Genomic DNA, 13,093 nt, shown 5'->3' on the forward strand with positions numbered 1-13,093 from the left:
AAACCTCCCTTGAGGCTGCTCAAATGCTACCTTCTCCATGAAGCTTTTCCTGAGCACTTGGTTCAAGGCTCCAATCCTCTCACTCTCAGTACCATCCTCCCCCACCATCCTTTCCCCCACCCCCATCATATTTGCTCTAATACACTGTGTCATTTGCTCATTTAGATATTTTGTTTGTGGGTTGTTGTATGGCCTCTCCGTCAGCATGGGGGTGCTATTGGCCTGAGAACTTAATTTGACTTGCTATTGTATCAATGCTTAGAACAGTGCCTAATATACGGGTAACAAATGTGTGGGGTGAATTAGCCTCTGTCCTGGCAACTTCTCTAATCTGTCCATGTTCTCTCTTCTGTAGCTTGAGTCACATTCATACAGGCAACTTCTCACAGGGCTTCCCCAGTGCCCAGGTACTCCATGACCTTCCTCAGGACATAGCTACCATTCCCATGGTAAAGGCAAATTAACTGAGGGGCAGGGAGGGAGGGAGTTAACTCCACACTGGGTTAGGGCAAGGCTGATTTCCTCCTCAAATCCTTGCTCCCCCTACAGTTCAGGAAGAGGTACCCACAGAGCAGGCCAGTTAGAAAGAAAGGCTGTCTTTGTAGGGTCAGCCCTTGCAGGGACTTCCTTTCCCTCCTCTGAGAAGCTTCCTAAAGAGAAACTTGATCTCCTGCCCTTCCATAAGAGTTGTCACTAGCCAGAGTGTCCTCCTCTGGTTCAGTGGTTCTTTTTATACTTATCTTCTTAAATGCAGTGATTGGTTCTAGTTGGACACATGACCCGAACTAGCCCACATATTGAGTCCTTGCCTGGGGTGTAATGTATAAACACTAGTATCTGAGTCTGATGTTAACTCAGAGGAGATAAAACCAAGGTAGAGCAGTCTTGGCCATCCCTTTCCAGGCCACCATTCACTCTCCATACATCTCTAACAGGTGGTTGGACAGGGCCTCCTAAAGCAGGAACTGCTAACACAGAAGAAAACAGGACAGTTGGAGCAGAAGTGGGTAACTGAGAAAGCCCCTGCTTCTGGTCCTTGGAGAAGCTGTTGTGGGGAGGCTGTCCTGGACATCATCCTCTCTGGTCTAGCTGCTTTAGATGGAAGTGCTGTTTGTTATAACCAAGTGTGAGATACAATGCCCAAACCAGGCTTGAGGAAAATCCAACGTAACTCTATTCAGGAGAGCTCAACCAGGGAATCGTAACCCACTAAACCCAATAGAACTGACTGATGCTCTCCTCTTGGCCCTGTGCTGTGTTTCTGAAGGAGCTGGATGAGGGCCAGAGGCACTGAGGTCAGATGAGCGACTCCCCTCTGTGGCTCCTCACTTCCCATCAGGTGCAAACACATTTTATGTGAGAACATCTGTTGAGGGAGACAGAGGCGTGCAGGGCTACCTGGGTACACCACCAACAGTTTCCAGCATCTGTGGTAACAGCGTAAAGTCCCAGTCCTCATCCTTCTGCTTCATTAAGGGACTACTCAGCATCTCAGGGGGGAGGTGGCAGAGAACCCTCAGTCAGGTATGTTTGAACTGTGGTGGAGTATATGAGAGTTCCCAGCATAGGCTCCACTGGAGTAGGTTGGTGTGCTTTTGGTCTAGCTTCAGTATCTTAGCTGAAGCTCTGGACATGTGACTTAGACCTCTCAAAGCTACAGATCCGTTTCATGGAAAGCAGAGCTGTTTGTTGGAACTGCTTCCCAGTCCTGTAAGGGCTTAATGAGGTCATGCTTCCAAGGTACTCTGATGACAGCAAGTGCTAATCCATGTTTGTTCCTCTCATAGTAACCTCTGACATTTACACAGCATTTTGCATCTCACACAAGGGCTTGTCCATGAATAATTTTACTGAATTCTAATCTAACCCATTTGAGGGAGAATTTTTAAATCCCATTATATCTAGAAAGACACTGAAAATTTGAGACATGGGTATAGCAAAGCCCAGAGCTGAACCCCAGTTTTTCAGGACCTGGTGCCCAGCCTGGAGCTGGTGGGGGAGAGATGAGAAAATGAAAATGAAAGGAGGTCCCTTTAAGTGAGCATCACTTGGGGATACTGCTCTTCTGTCAGCAGACTTCCCTCTCAACTCCATTGCTGAGAAAGGAAAGGGAAAGGTCTGAGTCTTGCTGAGCACAGAGGACAGGCCATGCACTTAGCTGGCTCATCTTGTTTAGGCCTCAGAAGACTTCTCAGTTGAATCCCCAGTTATCGTTGAAGAATCTGAGGATGAAAAGCTGTAAAGAATCTATCCAAGTTCACAGCTAGAATGGGGTGGAGCTGGTGCATGCACTGGAGTCTGCTGGTGCCAACCCATGCTCCTATGCAGCCTAGGCTGGTTTCAAACTCAGGGGTCTCTCACATTCCCTTTATGCCAAACCCCATTTCTGTCAGTGGCAGCCAGGGCCTGGACCCCAGTCACATCTCAGCTGTCATCTGAAGGGATCTTGTTAGCTTTGCTTTCTCTTCCTACACAGCTTTGTGCTTCTGCCGCTCAGCATGGTGCTGGCAAAAAGGGAGGCCAGAGTTTTGATTGGAGACTGAACCTGACGATGTCAGGAAGGGAGCTGGTTGCAGTATAAATTTAGGATTTAAAATTACCATTTTAATTGTACATAGTTGTGAGCTACATGGTGATAATTCTTTATGTCTGTATAATGTGTAGTTACCAAGTCAGAGGTTTGAGCATTCCCATCTCCAATAATCACTTAAAATATCAACACCTAGTAATTGCATATATTTCCAAGGTGCAATAATATTTCTGTCCATGTATACAGTAGAGGGATCAAACCAGCGTGATTGCCATTTCTATGCCCTCCTCATCGTGCTGTGTTTGGGGCCATCGAGTTCCTCTCCTCTAGTGATCCCTAAAACACAAAATAGGTTGCTAAGAACTGTAGTCCCCCAGTGTGTGGCAGAGCAATAGTCTGGCAGTGCCCTCTGTATGGCATTATCTTGGTCTCATTCTTCCACCTCCTTCTCCCCTCCCCCACCCTCCCCAATTTCTCAGTGTTGCTGTTCTGACCTGGGACTAACATTCTCCAGCATCTACAGATGGAAGGTGAGCATGCAGGATTTATCTTGCATAACGTCCTATCACTTGGAGCAAAAGGATGGAAGTGGAGGATGTTGGTTACGTGAACAGGGCTGGGGTTGTAAGAGCCAGGGAAGACATCTTAGAACATGGAGATGGTTGGAAGAGAGGAAAATTAAACTCTTTTTTGTTTGGGTTTTCGTGTGGACACAGCACATTGTGGACTGGTACACTGACATAGATGTGCAGCTCCCTGTCACAGCCCATACACCAGCTCTCCAGAACCCATCAAATCACCTCCATAGTCTGGTCCCTGCCTTCTCCTCAGGGATTGCCAGTCTCCTGATCTTTAATACTGTGAGTTGATTTTATCCATTTAAAAATTTTACATGAGTAGAAGCTTGGAACATCTACTTCAAACAGGCTTCTTTTAGTTGTGAGATTTATCCACATTGTGTGTGTGTGTGTATATTATATATAATATATATTATGTATATATTATATATAATATATATTATGTATATATTATATATAATATATATTGTGTATATATTATATATAATATATAATATATTATATATAATATATACAAGTTAAGCAGATAATGTCAAATGATGTCCCCCCAAATTTCTTATCTCAATGAATGAATACTCCCACCAGGGCTATGTATCTTAATTGCTTCCAATCCTCTTTAACACTCAGTGTTGTGGGTTCTGCCCTGTTTTGCTGTTGGAATGGGGCTGTCATATTCTCTCACGGTGTCTTGAGTTAGTATTTGCCTAGAGACTAATGGGGTCGGATACCTCTCAAATTTTCATTAGTTACTTGGATTTCCTTTCTTATTAGATACCTTTTGAAATCTCTTTACCCTTTGAATGGCCCATCTGTATTACTTAATAGGGCTTTTCTGAATTTTCTAGATTCAAGTTCTATTTAAGTTATATGTGTTGCAAATATTTACCACTCTACGGCTTGCCTTTTTGATCTTGTAGTGAAGTCTTATATTGAATAATGTTTTTACTTCAAGGCAATCTTTTAAAAACATCTTTTCTCCACCCCTAGTTGTTGGTGACAATTTCCTATTATCCCCTAGGTATTGCTTCCGGTTTCACTTCAGATCTACCATTCAGTTAGAGTTGGTGTGTACTATGTGAAGAAAGGATTTGTTTTAGCTCTCTTTACTGAAAGCAAGTGGCAGGGCTTCCTTTGTGAAAAGCTCATTATCATTCCAGCATTCTCTGGCATTGCTTTTGTTCTTAGTTAAGCACCTATATAAACATTATTCAATTTCTGAGTTCTGTTTCATTGATATACTTACCTATTTTGTCAGTAATCACAAAACAGCAATTGTGCAGTCTATTGCAACTCATAGTAAGAGTTTGTGTGGCTGATAGAATAGTCTTCTCATATTTCGTTTTCTTGGGTATAACTTACATATTCTGGGCTCTTTGCATCTCTGGATAAATTTTGGTAAACATCAATTTCCACAAAGCAGTTACTGAGAATTTTTATTAGACCTGTCCTGACTCTATAGGTCAAGTTGAAGCAAACTGATGTCTCTGCCTCGTGGATGTTTTCAATCCACGGATTTGGAACGTTCCTCTACTACTGTAGGGCTTCTTTAATTTCCCTTAATAATGTTTCATAGTCCTTGATGTTGAAATTTTATATATATACCTTTAATCATACTTTTTCTAGCTATTTAAAACTTTTTAGTGCATTAATATATGTCATCTTTTTAATGTGTTTGGTGAAGGTATCTTCTACATAGAATTGACACTGAGTTTTAGATAGTTGCTCGTATATTCATTTATTAAACTTGTAAACCTTTTCCTTATGCGATTGGGCATCATTTGTGAAATATTAACATGGTTTGACACTGATATAGCTACATCCCTTAAAAAACAATTTCTATTTTACATTGTTTTAAGTATTTTGCTATATTATAAACAAATATAGCTGATTTTATTTTTAACCCTTACTTGTAATATTTGTTTTTTTAGTACATTTATTGTATGTATGCATATGTGCCACAAGAAAGAAGAACTTGGGAGTGTTGGTTCTCTCCTGCTTCAGGAATTGAACTCAGGGCAATAGGCTTGGCAGCAATATATCTTTACCTGTGGAGCCATCTCATAGATGTTTTTTTCTTGTAATTGCAAGGTAATAGTAAGAGTTTGTGTGGCTGATAGAATAGTCTTCTGCTCATATTTCCTTTTCATTAATTCACATTTTAATGTAATCACTGAATTATTTGGACCTGAGTCTACATCTTTCCTCTGCTTTTTATTTATCATGCCTGTTATTTGTATTTATTTAGTTATCTGTCAGTTTTGTTGTTGTATTTTTTATTAATTTTTAGTTATTTAATTTAGAGAATTAAACATATATGCTTAATTTGTTAAACATTGCATAATATAACTTTGTATTTACTTTAAAATAGAATTAATTCAGAACATGTGGGCTGCATTTATCTTAGTAGCAATGCTATTATTTTCATATCTCTTAATTCTCTGTATTTCTCATGCACATAAGCTTTGCTATTCTGTAGTCAGTGTTTTGTGTATGTATTTATATACTCTTCTGTGTTCCTCATTCTTTCTAGCCTCCCTAAATATTTATTCAAAATACTTTTTCTTTTAAGAGATCTCGCCGGGCAGTGGTGGCGCACGCCTTTAATCTCAGCACTTGGGAGGCAGAGGCAGGCGGATTTCTGAGTTCGAGGTCAGCCTGGTCTACAGAGTGAGTTCCAGGACAGCCAGGGCTACACAGAGAAACCCTGTCTCGAAAAACAAACAAAAAAAACAAAAAACAAACAAACAAAAAAAAACAAAAAAAGAAAAAGAAAAAAAGAGAGATCTCTTAATATTTTCTATTATTCAGGCTTATTGGTAAAAATTTCTTTTAAAGGTGGGACATGCCTTTAATTGAAGCCCCCTCTCCCTGCCCCAGAGGCAGGCAGGTCTCTTTGAGTTTGAGGCCAGGCTGGTGTACAGAGTTTCAGAACAGCAAGGGCTATACAGAGAAACTCTGTCTAGACAAAACAAAACAAAACAAAACAAAAACACCAAAAAACCAAAACACCCCCCCCAAAAAAAAACTCTTAAAAAATTTGTTTAAAAAGTTTTTACTTGCATTTTCTGAAGACTGTTTTCCCTGGTAACATAACTTTAGGTTTTGAGAAGTCTACAGGTAACAGGTGCCCATGGGGGAGACTGGCAGGATTCCAGCTGAGGGGGAGGGGCTACTTCCGCTTGTTGTGACCCTCCTGGGTATGACAGTGCAATATGAATGCATAGTTCAGCTGCTTTACTGGTCCTGTGAAGTTTGGGGGTTAGTTTGTACAGCCAAAAGTACAAAATGAAAGCAGGGCTTCCTCTGGAAAGTTGTCCTGGATCCACACCATCAAGGAAGCTCCCGCGCTGTTGAGGTCTGGGATTTGATTGGTAATTCTAGAATTCTCTTGCCTATTGTATCTTTACATACCGCTTTTATTACATTATCTTTCTTTTCCCACTTTGAATTTTATTTATATTACATTGTCTGTCCTATATGTTATATATATATACGTGTGTGTGTATTTGTGTCTTCTATATTATATCTCTTTTCTTTGCTTGTATGTTATATCTCTTTTCTTTGAAAATTGTTCTGGTTAGTTTGTTTGAACTTTTCCTCTAGTTCACTAATTCTAGTTTCAGCTCTGTGTAATTTGCCACTCATATGATCCATTGATCTGCAAAGTCCTAAATTTTAGAGATTTTAATTTCTGGCCTAGAAATTCTATCAATTGACTCCCCCCTTCTACATAGATTCTCCAGTTGTTAATTTATTAAATTCATTACTTATTTTTTCAAATGTGTGTCTCATTTGGAAACAATGCCACTGCCAACTGAAGGCCTAATGCCTTGAGGCAGACACATTTCACTCTTATTGTTGATTAGTTTCTGATTGTATATAACAGTGGAATGTGGTCTGAATTAATCACTGTGCCGATACAGAAGCTATATTGAATTATGTGTAAAGACAATAAGAGTAAAATTGGTGACTATAATGTTTAAAATTATCTCTTAAAACATGTACATGTATATATACACATGAAAATATATACATATTTGTCATGAATTTTACTGATATAAAATAAACTAAAATAAATGTATCACATAAATATGAATCATAGTATATTGGTATATTTACATATAAATTCATTTTTACTGTTAAGTTTATGAACCCAGTTAACTTTTACATATTATTTTCACTAGTTTTTGTATTCATAGCTAGGTTTTGGTGTAACTGGTGAATGAATGTAATTGTGGTATAAACATTTGATGATAATTTTACTTACATTGACAGGTAAGATGAAAGTACAAGAACAAAACATTATATCATAACTTTACTTTCACAAATAGTATGAGAAAATCCTTTGTGAAGTGCATATCAGGTTTTGGTTATGTTTTGTGGTGGGGTTTGTTTGTTTGTTTGTTTGTCTGCAGTATTAGGGACCGAACTTAGGGTCTCCTAAGTTGCCATTAATTTGTATCTATGTTACATAAATATTGTGTGATATGTACTCCTGTGGCCCTCTACTGCCAAACTTGATTGGCTATGCTGGTGCTTTTGTAGATGTAAGATGCTAGGCTGCACTCTGCCACTGAGATGCTCCCAGTCCACACACCAGGTTTTGAATTTCAGAAAAACATTTTTCCTTCAAGATTCTTGTGTAGTAGCTATGATACACATTTTCCCTCTGACTGTGTTCCCTCTGGATGTGTGTGTGTTATATGCATATGAATTTGCAGGTGTATATGCTTGACCATGTGTACAAAGGCTGGAAGAGAGTGCCAGGTGCCCTGTTCTGTTCTCTCCACCCAAGACAGTGTCTCTCATTCGACCTGGGACTGGGCTGGCAGCCAGCAAACCACAGTGATCCTTCTGTTTCTGCTCTCCATAGTGCTGACGTCACAGGAACACATGGTCACATCAGAGTTTTCACTTGGGTATAGGGATGTGAGCTCAGCACATATTCTCTCAGCCTGCCCCTCCCATCGCTCCAGATGCCTTTGTTGGGGCTTCTCAGTACTTGCTTAGGTTGCCCACCCTCCTCCTACTCTCATCAGTCATGGTTCCTCCCTGTTATGGGTACCATACAGGTGTCACACACGCATGCCTTATGTTGCTTCTTGTCTTTGTCTTTGATTAGACACAAGTTGGGCAAGGCACAGTCCAGGCTGTTTGTTTGCCATGGCCGTCTCAGAGCAGAGGCCTGCTGCCTTGGTAGAGGCTCAGTGCAAGTGATGGTTAATCTTCATCTTGACAGGATTTGAAAGTCACTTGGGAGATACACCTCTTGGAGTATGTGTGTTTCCAGAGAAGGTCACCTGAGGAAGAAAGACCCTACCTAACTTAGGGAAGCATCCTCTGATGGTCTGAGGTCCTGGCTGAAAGAAAAAAGGCAAAAAAGAGAAAATGAGTTGCGCCCCCCATCTATCTCCCTGCTCCTCCACTCCTCTGCCAACTCTGGAGTTGCTTTCCAAGCCATGATGACCTACACCCCCAGGACATGAGCCAAAGTAAACCTTTCCTTCCTGAAGTAGCTTTTGTCAGTTATTTGTTACAATGTAGTTGAGACTTTTGTGGCTGTGCAAACAAACAAACAGACAAACAAACAATGACCCAAAGCAACTAATTGGAGAACAAGTTTATTTTGGCTTAGGGTTCCAAAGAATGTCCTATTAGTGAGGCAGGCTCAGCACAGCTGCAGCAGGAAGCTGGCCGATGACTATCGTACAGGAAGCCGAGAAAGCAAACTGAAAGTGGCTATAAACCTTCAAAGTCTCCTTCTGGTGACATACTCTTCCAGCAAGGCCACAGCTCCTAAAGATTCATAATGTCCCCAAACAGCAACACTAACTGGGGAACCAAGTCTTCAAATACTGGAACCTATGGGGGACATTCTTCATTCAAACCACTGCACACAGTAACTACAAGAGTAACTAATGCACTTAGGGAGTAAACTCTTGTTCTGCCAGAGCAGAACAGTCACATGGAAGTCTAGGTTTATAGCAAACACAATGGCCTTCCTATGCTGCACCAGCCAAGATTCCTGATACTCCCTTTTCCTCTCTGTCCCCTGTGAAACCGATTAGCCCAGGGCTGACGGACACATCTCACACAGCTCCACGCTGGGGGATAGGCTGACCTGTGTTCCCATCACCCACCCACAGGCCCTAGACTTACTGCTCTCCGAAAGAGACCACTGGGAAGTTTGCAGGACAGACCCTGGAATTCAACTGGCCTGTGCATTTGTTGCATATCAGTGTAGATTCAGGTCCTGACTTTCACGTGGATCATAGAAATCTGATGTCTTCCCTGCAGTGTTCCTGTGTGGATCATGGTGGCCCCCTCCACTTCTGCTCCCTCTTCTCTCTCTCTCTCTCTCTCTCTCTCTCTCTCTCTCTCTCTCTCTCTCTCTCTCTACCCCTTTTGTGTTAGAGTTGGTTCACAATTTCTCTTGGCCACTGCCTTTTCCTTGTCTCTGTTTTTGCTCTAGGGCAAGTCCTCTGTCTTGTTGGTCACAATTTCTGTCCTGTAGCCTTCTAATCTTTCAAGCTGTCACTCATTCTTGTCTGTGTCTGAACACCTCTGCTTCATTTCTTGTGTTTCTGTCTGAATGGTATCTGTTGTAGCTCACTCCTTTCTCTGTGTCCCACCAGCTGCTCTGTAGTCTGGGACAGCAAGGAGGCAGAGCAAGATGGAACAGAAAATACTCCACATGGAGTTCCTTCAGCCCCCAGAGCTGCCCGTCCTACTCTGCCTCAGGAACATGCTCAAGCTGAGGCTAGAACTGAGGAAACTCATCTGCCATCCCTGGTGAACAAAACCTTCCCAAGAATTCCCTGCAGATGACCCTGGCAGCACCTGAGGGAGAACAAGTGCCTTGCCAGGAAGAGGTCCCACCTGTGTAGTTTCCAAGAAAAACACTGCCTTGCCTTGACATATGGAGCGCCTGGAGGGGGCGGACTACACACACCATAAATTGCCAGCCTGATTTTCATCTGTATCCACTTACACCCATGTCCAAGGTTGAGGTCCTTCTGGGCCAGAAGGGGGTTTGCACAGCTGGATTTGGTGCTGAGAGGGGAGGCTGGAGAGCCAGTGATGCTGGAAGAGCCACAGGTCTGGAGGCCTCCAGCAGAGACTGAGGGTGGCCTGCACGGAGCACCTGGGGCTGTGCAGTGTGTCATGGTGTGTCCCTGTTCTTGGTCAAGGTGTCTTCTCAGCTGCATCCTGGAGAAAGAAGTATTAAGAGTGGGGTGGAGGAGCTGAAAGGGCCACAGAAACAGAGGACCAAACTGAAAACAGCTAGCTCAAAACCCCAACCTTCCTCCCTCCCCAATGCATCCTTAGAAACTCAAGAAGGAGAAAGGTGTTAGCGTGGCTTCAATAGAAACCACCATGATCCACTTGTTTGTTCATTTTTTCATTCGTTTGTTCATTCACTCATTCATTCACTAGGTGTTGCCTAGGTTTCTGCACGGTGGGAAGAGCTTGAGTTTCCTGTGTGCACTTGATGTTTTCTGCCTTAGAGCAACTGGTATTTGGGTTTACACCATAAGGGAAAAGTAAATAGAGGGACATGAAGAGGAAAAGTAGGACCCGGGAACCTGAAGGAAAATCTGGGGACTTCTGGAGTACCTTTGCAGCAAGTGCTTCCTAAGCTGCATAGCGGAGAAGTTGTACTTCAGGCAACTGGAAAATACAGGGTAGCCTGGAGGAACGGACGCAGAAATAGAGGCCCATGTTCAGACAGAGAGGGGTCAAGAAGCAGGCAACAGGGAGAAGTAGAGGACAGGAAAGAGTTGGAGGGCCCAGGTTCCTGGAGGCAAGGCACTGAGGAGGACCATTTGGGAGACTTGCATTTGAGGTCTAGCCTGTGTGGAATGGATGGAACAGGTGTGAGGATGCTGTTGAGGAAGCTGGGACTTAGCATAGAGATTTCAGAGGCCAGGAACCCTTCTTGGTTACAAAGCAGCAATGGAGCAAGCCAATCAGTGTCTCTGGATTCAGCTCCTCGCTGATTGAAAAGGAAGGATGCCAGCACCTTCCCTTGAATCTGCCTGGAGACTCTACACAATCCTGCAGTGACTGGTGGTGGCTGGTGAAGTACATGATATGAATCTCAGGACACTGGTTCAGCTCGGAGTGTAGGGCATAATCTGTCTTTGGCTGCCTGAACAGAATCAGGATGTTGGAGTCCCCACCTCACTGAGCAGTTGCCCTCACTGCTTAGCCCTTTCTGGTCTGTATAGGACTGCGGTGTGTCAGTGGAGACACACTGTCCCACATGGGGCAGTTCTGCTGCAGGGACCCACACACCCGGCCCTGCTCTCTGCACGACCTGAATGTGGGCAGAAGCCTGCTGTTCCCAGGATCCTCAAGCTAGGCTGTCTCATCTGTGTATCATCTTCTCTCCCCTCTCCTCAGTGGAGCCCCTCGGCACTCCTGGGCTTATACTTTTGAAAAGCAAAGCTGGGAACTTTTGCTAAGGAGACAGTAAGTAGGTCCCTGCTGGTGTGAAGAGGAAGGGCAGAGAAGCTGCAAGAAGAGGCATGACGTCTCATTATCTTGGCATGATGTCATCAACACTATCACTGCATCATCTTCATCGTCAAGCTCCTCATCACCATCATGGGCTCCACCCTATGCGCCTGTCACCACAGGATCCCCCCACCCATGCTTTTGCCAACATGGTAGGCGGAAGCCTCCTGAACCCGTGAGCCAAAATAAATCTTTCCTCTCTTAATTTGTTTCTGACTGGTATTTTAACCATAATGACACAAAAGAAAGTAATGTGGGCTTCAGCATAAGGATTTGGGGGTGGGGTACATGATCCAATAATGGGGAACTTGCCTCTAGGCCAGCTAGACACAGCAATCAGAAATCAAAATGGTTCCACCACAGTGGAGTTATGGACAACCTGAAACGATATGAAGGACAGTAGGAAATACCAGAGAAAAATGTTTGGGCAGGTAGGAGTCTCCACAGACACGTGTCTTGGCTAATGGTACGAGCCAAGTCAGTTCAATTCCATGTATCTGGGGTCCTCACAGGGTCTGGCTCAGAATGAGGCTCCAATGTGCGTTGCTGAGGAACAGGGAAGTGGATAGATGAGACTGGAGCTCCCTTGGGTTGGGCTGAGGAGGTCAAGTTCTTATGTGGAAGACCTTGGAGGATGGGAGAGGATTCAGAAGTAGCTCTGCCTGAATGCCTGGGTCGTCATGAACATGGGAATGGCCTGGCAAGAACGGAAACCTGGAGCGCTCTTCAGGGATGGGAGAGAGTGTCAGGCAGGGGAGAAGATGGGGGAGCTGAGGACTGAGCAGCAGGGCTGGCTTGCTGTATGATGTCGTGCCCCTTCTGAGAATAAAGGATAAAGCAGGAGGAGTTCCTCATAATTGCTGAGAGGATTAAATGAAGTCATGTATGTAAAATGTTTAACATAATGCCTGGCATGTAATAAATTTGTAATCGATGCCAGCCAATGTCACAACTCTCTTGTGTTCCTTCTGGAAAACCCTCAGAATCGCTGAGAGGATTAAATGTGGTCACATATACAAAATGCTTAGCATATCACCTGGCACTGATCAGTGCCAGCCAGTGTCATCGTGACTGTCAAATTCCTTCTGGAAAACACACATGCCATATCCCTGTGTCACTCAGTCTTGGCTCTGCTGCTTCTCTTACACACACACACACACACACACACACACACACACACACACACACACACACACACACACTTAACCAATCACCCAGTCCCTCTCTTCTCAGAGGCATCTCTTACACTTTTTTCTTGATAGAGTATGGAGACCAGGAACTGAGTGAAGCTGGCTAGACCCTTGTGGGCTCTTGTAGAGCCTGGCTCCATGGAACAGTCCCCTGTGCCTGCTCTGCCCATCTGAGCCCTGCTCCTGTGGATGTCCCAGCTCCTGCCCAGGCATGGCCTAGATGAATCTTGGGGTGTTCTGGGAGCAACTGCATGGAATCCTGATGAGGAACTGGT

Source organism: Arvicanthis niloticus, chromosome 5 (assembly GCF_011762505.2).
Source record: "Arvicanthis niloticus isolate mArvNil1 chromosome 5, mArvNil1.pat.X, whole genome shotgun sequence".
Taxonomy (NCBI): domain Eukaryota; kingdom Metazoa; phylum Chordata; class Mammalia; order Rodentia; family Muridae; genus Arvicanthis; species Arvicanthis niloticus.